The sequence below is a fragment of the Triticum dicoccoides genome, chromosome 7B (genome assembly GCF_002162155.2).
Source record: "Triticum dicoccoides isolate Atlit2015 ecotype Zavitan chromosome 7B, WEW_v2.0, whole genome shotgun sequence".
NCBI lineage: Eukaryota > Viridiplantae > Streptophyta > Magnoliopsida > Poales > Poaceae > Triticum > Triticum dicoccoides.
Genome location: NC_041393.1, coordinates 606,137,729 through 606,145,443, shown reverse-complemented (window position 1 = coordinate 606,145,443; position 7,715 = coordinate 606,137,729). Strand labels below are relative to the sequence as shown.

The 7,715-nt window shown below is 42.3% G+C and overlaps 1 long non-coding RNA gene and 1 other non-coding gene across 2 annotated transcripts; both read right to left on the bottom strand.

The window, feature by feature from the left end:
• Window positions 1-4,375: 4,375 nt before the first annotated feature.
• Window positions 4,376-4,493, bottom strand: LOC119342320. The gene has a single exon (XR_005165525.1). It is a non-coding gene; the product is annotated as a U5 spliceosomal RNA (small nuclear RNA).
• Window positions 4,494-4,756: 263 nt separating this feature from the next.
• LOC119341336 lies at window positions 4,757-6,943 on the bottom strand. Its single transcript, XR_005165046.1, has 3 exons — window positions 6,866-6,943; window positions 5,993-6,185; window positions 4,757-5,359 (listed from the first exon to the last, which is right to left on the bottom strand). It is a non-coding gene; the product is annotated as an uncharacterized LOC119341336 (long non-coding RNA).
• Window positions 6,944-7,715: the final 772 nt, after the last annotated feature.

Genomic DNA, 7,715 nt, shown 5'->3' with positions numbered 1-7,715 from the left:
ATTTAATCTATGTGCCAAGATTCGTACAAATTTGTGCTGCATTTCCTTTTTCCGGTCGCAACATTGTGTAATTTTTTTCCAAAATGGATTGAGCCAATTCATTCTGGATTTACAGGTTAGTTTTCCTTTTGTTTTTGTTTGTTCTTTTAAAATTATTAGCTATTTTCATTCTTCTCATTCTTTTCTTGTTCTCTTTTTCTCTCATAATTCCTCCTTTGAAATATGTTCGTGTGTTTTTTTCATTTTTACTTTTTGGCTTTTATTAATTCTTAATTGTTCATATTTATTGTCGTCAATTTTGTAACCATACTATCAGCTACATGTACATCTATCCACATGCGACTACACACATCGTATTCTCTCTTTTTTTTCCTTTTTTCATCTGGAGAGGGGGTAGTTGCATGTTTGTCAATACGCACACAACTGCAAGGGTCGTCCCCGACTACAACTGCATGTCTTCGACGCAATCGCAACTCAACGGTTTATTTGTCGGGAGAGGGGGATAGCTGCATGTCTATCAATAGGCATGCAACTACAAGTGTCGTCCCCGAGTGCAATTGCATGTGTTTAATGCGGCTGCAACTTTGTGATGTTTTGTCAGAAAGGGAAAAGTTGCATGTTTGCTACTAGGCACGTAACTGCAAGTGTCACTCCCACCGCAACTCTCTGATGTTTTGTTCCGGGAGGCAGTTGCATGTCTGTCATTAGGCATGCAACTGCATGCCCACACACCCCGATCGAAACTGGCCTTTGTTTTTTCTTTTGTAAATGGGTTATGCAAGAGGGGTACAGTTGCATGTCCGACACTAGGCTTTGCAGCTACAAGTGTCGCCCCATCTACAACTGCATGTCTCCCTCATGGCTGCAATTGGTCTTGTGTTTTTGTCGGATTTGTCTTATTGTTTCTTTTCTAAATTAGTGATGTTTTGGATATTTATCTAAAAAATAATGCCACTCAATTTTGCGCACACCTGGACCACACATTTTTCTTAATTTATTTTTCTTCTTTTTTGTGGCAACAATATGTGCTCAAAGAAATACAAACACGCCACATTTTTTTAGAACAACTACACTTTTTTGTATGAATTATGTTTGTTTGAGACACACTACAGTGAAATCGACTGGGAGAGCTGACATAGACACCCATATATTGGGAGAGCTGACATAGATACCCATATATTTGACAGCCCAAATACAATCAAAGAAAAAAAATAAACCAATCTAAAAGAAAGAGAACAAAAAACAATAGGAGGCTGCCCACGTACAAGCAAGAAATAAAAAAACCCAACACGAGACAAGCAATTTGGAAGAATAAAACAAAGGACAAAAGCAGTCCACCCAAGAAGACAAGAAAAAAAAAGGACAAAAAGAAAGCCATGTACATGTTAGACAAGCCTAAAGGGAAACGAAGGAACGACAAGGAAGTCGAACGGGGCATCTGCAGAACGCTAACATCAGTCGACTTAGACTTCGCGGTCGACTGAGTTCTAGACAGACCCTAAACCTTATATTTTGGAGTGAGAGGAAATCATTATAGAAAAAGGAAACAAATTGCCACCCATTTTGAAGTTTGAGATTTATCTCTACTACCTAAAAGAACCGTAAGGTTCCGTATCCCCTCTTACGTCCCACACCTTCGTCCATCCTTTCCCGTTCGCTATCCCACACCCCTCGACCAGATTTCCTTCCTATCTATGTTTGGCAAAACAATCAATTTCTGTATGGTAATCAATCTCAATTTACGGCAATTATGGACGCTAATCTCTCCTGTACCCTGCGCCCTTGGACGCCAGCGGCAATTTCTCATTTGAGGGGAGAGCTGGAGACGATGCCATGATGTGGAGCATCTCCAGAGCACCCTCAGATCGACAAGGATTACACCGAAGAAACCTTATTCTTCTGTGGTGGCCTGAGAGATCAAGTGGCGAGCATCGGTGGGCGGCGGAAGCGAGGTACCCGTTTCTTCTCTCTTCTAAGCCTGCATCATTTTTCTCCTTGATCTCCTGGAATGGCGCGCGGCGACGGCGACGTACTAACGCGGCGCGGCTGATCGAGGGAGCAGGGGGAGGCAGACTTGAGGGGCGCAGGGACTGAGAACGTAGCGCGGCTGGTCGAAATCAATATCTGCATGTATCTCCGCTTCTTGACCCGCCATGCCGCCGTGCCCGTCTCCAGTCGACCACCTCCACGTCGCGCCACTCCGCGCCAATCTGCGACGCCGCGACCTCTGCTTATTTCTTTCAGATTGCCTAATTCACATCCTGTGGTCTTCAGCTCCCACCTCCCAGTCCCAGGTCCAAAGCAAGCAGGGTCCAGGGGGAGAAAATCAATGGAGGGCCAGGTGGACCACACCTCCGCCACCAGCGGGCAGCGGCGATGCCTTCCCGTTCCTCTATCGCCTCATGGTCGAGTCCTCCTCTCCCCAACCGTCGAGCTCGCCGCTCCAGTGGCGTTAGCAGGATGGTGTACACGGGCTTCACGAACATGTGGCTGTCTAGGCTCCGGATGTGGTCAACGCCGATGAGGACTCGAACAATCCGTAGAGCCGCACCAGGTATAGCTACTCTTCCTCTTCAGTCAACAGCAAGACCATTCTGTTTATGGAGGTTGCAACTCACACAAATTTGTGGGTTTGGAAAATAATTCTGTAGTCGACCATGTTCTCCATTAATTCTCATCCCTGTCGATTTGTCGTCAAAATTGCGCTTGCCATGTCCTCCATTAACGCATGGAGAAGCTGAGCCCCCAGGCCGGCCGAGGGAAGCCCTTCTGCGCATGCTGCTTTCCTATGTGGCCTACTGTATGCCTGTATCAGCTTATCGCAGCTACTAATTAATCACAATCACATGTGGAGATCGATCGACAATAATAAAAACTAACCGATTAAAATGCTTCAGATCAAGACCATTTAATAGTTTTTTGGAAAAATTGATTAAACAAGCCCTGAAAGAAAGGAGCAAGTGGAAGAAAGAAAGGAGCCATAACGAGATGTTGAGAACAAGACATATTCTTTGGATTAGCTAATATTTGAAAATCAGCATGCTTTTGATGATTGCCATGGATAAAACAAGTATGTATTTCTTTTGATTATCGATATAGCACAACTTAGTCGAGTGGACCGAACAACATTGGATTCGAGAGGTCATTTAATAGGAAAATTTGCACTACAAGTTTCTTCACCATTGAGCACAATTCATTACTCTCTATGGCCTGCAGACTTTATAGTTGTTGGTTCATCATGCATACACCTCTACAACTAAGAACTACAAGATGATATGCTTGTTCTGTTCTACATGATTAGTTGTGTATAAAATTTATGGTGGAGTAAAGAGGACTGAAGTTTAGTAGCAGTTCCAAATAGATTATTTTCTACAACAATACATATTTCTTTTGCAATCCATACAAATAATGTTCATGTAAATAAGTATGTATTTGAGGCAGTTGTAACTTGCACTCTGCATTTCAACGGCTTAGGGTTGTTACATTATTCCATTCAAGTTATTTCCAAAGTGATTTTCTTGCAACGGTCATAATTTTACATCAGTTTACATCATCGGTTTTGTGTAGATTGCATTTTCTGTTCTTTCGTGGGGGTGCCGGATGCGCTATTGACGGCACTAGCATGTTTGGGTGGGAGAGATAGAGATAGTGGGTGGACAAAGAAGAGTGACTTATAAAGTATTTTTAGAAAGACTACTATATTTTTCTGAAAAGCTTGATGTATGCATGCAGACTATACTTGCACAATCCAAAATATTTGTACACCGCATGGGCAATTACCTATATAATAAAACTTAAAAAAAAACATAAGGTTTCATGTTTCACTTTCATTTACGTCCTTCGTTCAACCTTCCCCATATAATAATCAATCACCTCAATTTACTTATCAATTTTACTTTAATTTACTTACTAAACTTCTTATCAAATATAAGGTAAATCGTGGGAACAAGAAAATAAATATTTATTTACACAATTTCATTAATATGGGCAGATAAATCAGAAGGTAATGTATGCATGGGGAATACTTATATCCCGTTGCAATGCATGGGCATTATCCTAATAACCTAAAATAATTATAACCAATTTTCCACGGAGCTCAAGCCTTCTCTGAAGGCCTGAACGCCTGGCGCACACTCCACTTACGAGCTGTGTCTTACTCCCCCATCCAAAAATACTTATCATCAAAATAGATGAGAAGAGATGTATCTAAAATGGATACTTGTCATCAAATGATCCCTAAAATGGAGTAGAAGCCAACGACTCTAAAGCATCAATTGGACGTTGCAGGACACAAAGCTATGATTAAAGATGCAAACATCATTTGGCAAAAAATTGTAATTATTAGTGTTACAAAATTTTTGTATTGAATTGTGGGGCCCTCCAGGTAAGGAGGATCCCTTCAAAAATTAGCGTATGCTGCGTATTGCAGTGTGCACACGGTATTCTTTAGTAAAAGGCGAAAGAATAGTTCGCTTTGTGCCCGCTGCGCAGCTGCGTGCTTTCGAATGGACGACTTGGCCCTCCTTATATACTGCTGTCTGGTAGCGCTGTGAGCTCGAGTAGCGGTGTGGGACTATTCTCTGTGCGAAACGAGAGCCTCCTCCGCGCAGCCGGGAGCAGGTGCGAAAGGCCGAGGCCTTCACGGACGGGGGCAACCTAGTAGGCTTTTGGGCCCCGTGATACTGCTACCGGGAGCAAATGCCAGAGGCCGCATACTTGCAAAAAGAAAAAAACACAAACCTCTCGCTCAATCTCTACTATTAAAGGGGGATCGAACGTCGTGATGGTTCGACCTCGTTCGATCCCCCTCCCTTCGAACTCCCACACGCACGCAGCAGCCCACCAACATAGCCCACGTACGAAAAAACACCAACTCAGCGCCCGCAAAAAAAAATACAACAACTCAGCCCACGTACGAGATCCACAGTTCAACACACGAACGATAAGTCCATGGAACCCCACGATCGCGCCCAGTCAACAAAAAAACAGCTCCGCAACCCACGAACGAGGACGAGGTCCATCGACCAAAAATCAAACTTCTTCGACCCGCCAACGAAAACGCCAGTTCTTCCTGGCGTACGAGCTCCATCAAGACGCCAGTTCTTCCTGGCGTACGAGCTCCATCCACACGCGAAAGCACGCCGCCAAAACAGAAACGCCGCTTCAATCGTCGTCCGGCCACATCGTTCGCACGCGAGCTGTGGGAGCTGCAGCCTCTGCTGGTCGCCTCCAAACACAACCTCCGCTCGACGGTTGTTGCTGCGTCATCTCCTGAGCGCGCCTACCGTCTTCTTTCTCTCCGATGGCAAAGGAAGTTATGTTTCATGGTGCCTGAACTCCCTAGGTTTGCCATCCTGACCTGTTCAAAACTTCATAATGTTAATACTCAGATTGCATCTTTAACTTATTTGAACATATCACTTATTCCCCAAAGTTGCAAAATCTAATCAGTCTATAATTCTGCCCAGTAAATTTTAACACCATTTGGTAGATCATGCAGGAGAAAGATTGCAAGTGTACAGTGAAGTTAGGCCATAATTCTGCCCAGTAAAGTTAGGCCATAATTTTGCACAACAGTAAGGCACCCCATAACTGAACAGAAAACACAGAACAAAGCAGAAAGAGGCAACTAAAGAGGCACATACCTAGCATAATGTACTGACATTGTAGTTAGAGAAGCAAATTGTATAAACTTGGGCTTTGGCAAGATAACAGCAGGTATGCCCATTGAGAAAAACATGTAGCAAGCTTCCAATCTACCACCAAGGATAATGACGTCTCTATCTAGCATCTACCCAGTTTCAGTAAATTAAAACAGGCTGATTGTTACGGTCTTGTATGTTGTCACCTGGACCAAATCCCACCATGTTTTTGTATGGAGGACGATGCAAAAAATGCAGGAGAGAGAAACAAATAAATCTAATTTTGGCAATCCAGTACAGACAATATGTATTATATCACGTAGTATGAAGAAACAAAGTCAAGCACTTACGAGAGCCTTTGGTGCAGTGAAATTTTGAGTGGGAGTCTGTATTATTACAGTTTGGTACCATCCAAATGACAGCCCCGTAAATCAGCTCCAGCCGACACACACCTTTGCTTCCACAGCTCATGCATAACCAGCCGACACACACCTTTGCTTCCACAGCTCATGCATAACCACATACCCGGGGATTCAAATCAACCTACAAGAATATTAATCCATTAGTCAGATCCAAGATGACACCAAATCAAATTGGTTAGGATGTGTGTCGATGCTTGGTGGCTTCGCCCGCCATCACCGAGCTATCAAAATCACAAGGCTACTGCTCGCATTTCACAAACACATCATATTACAATCACATGCCTCATTTGGACGTCATATGCCCGAACTCCCTAGGTTTGCCATCCTGACCTGTTTCAGCAAGCAAAGTAGTTATACTAGACTCCTGTTCAAAACTTCATAATGTTAGTACTCAGATTGCATCTTTAACTTTTACTCCAACTACACTGAACAAGTTCTGGCATCTCAAATGTGTCTTTTCAGCAACTACATTTGAACATAGCACTTATTCCCCAATTTACAAAATCTAATCAGTTATGCCACCTGTTCTGTTCCCACAGTTAAGTTCCTATAGTATGTCATATCATTTTTATAATGCAAAAAGACTGTAGGTTTATTTTAGTAAGAAGAACATGTGTTGAAACTGTCAAAATAATCTAGGAAATTCTGAAATTGCAGTATAAGATTAGGTAACCTCAGACCATGTTTACTTTTACTGGATTCTAGAAGAATCGTAAATGAAAATGAAACATTACATCATGGGAACAAACATGCCTCGCGACAGGAATAGTGATAGAAGGAAATACTTTCATTTAAGCTCACCTCCAGAATACTTTCTCTCCACTCCTTTCCCTCCACCTTCATTCTTGTCGCCATGTCTGAGCCCTCTTTTTACTGAAATATACAAACTTCATCCGTCAACATATAATAGCAAAATCATTTTACTTTGGAAGAAACCATATGCGAAGAACATGTCTATGAAAATGAACAAGTGAGTCCTAAAAGCATGTTAAATGAGTCACCATAGGTCATATCATTTTTGTTATTCAATTCATATCATTTTTTAATGCAAAAAGACTGCAGGTTTATTTAAGCTTCTATAGGACAGAAAGATGTCACAGCACAGAGAGCGTCTCTATGATAAAGGAAAAAAAGGTATGTGTATGCCAATCACATGTCTGCACATAAGGTATTCAATAAGCTTCACAACTTAACTTACATTAATCTTATCAGTTGTCGAATATGAGAGGACACCCAGATCACAACTCACCAATACACACCGACCACCATCTGGTTTTTTCATACGCAAACAAACACGCACTACTAACTACAGTGTTTTGTCTTCCGATGATGATGACAATGTGCCCACGCAACTGCCTATGATGATTCCTATAGCCGGCAATCTCAAGGCCTTTCAGCCAGTGCCGCATGTGGAAACATCAATCGGTATCGCCCTTACACACGACTTTTTTTTAGTTTGCATTTATACATTTGTTAAAACAAAATGGTTCTTCAGGAAATCATTCTCGTGAAGGCACTTACTATGATCACCATGCATCACTGCGAGTAACAGAGAGAAGCATTGATCATAATATTGGTTCAGACATAGCACTTGGACTCGACACTGAAGACAATGTCCCCGAGCACATTGCTTCAAATGATATCATTAAAT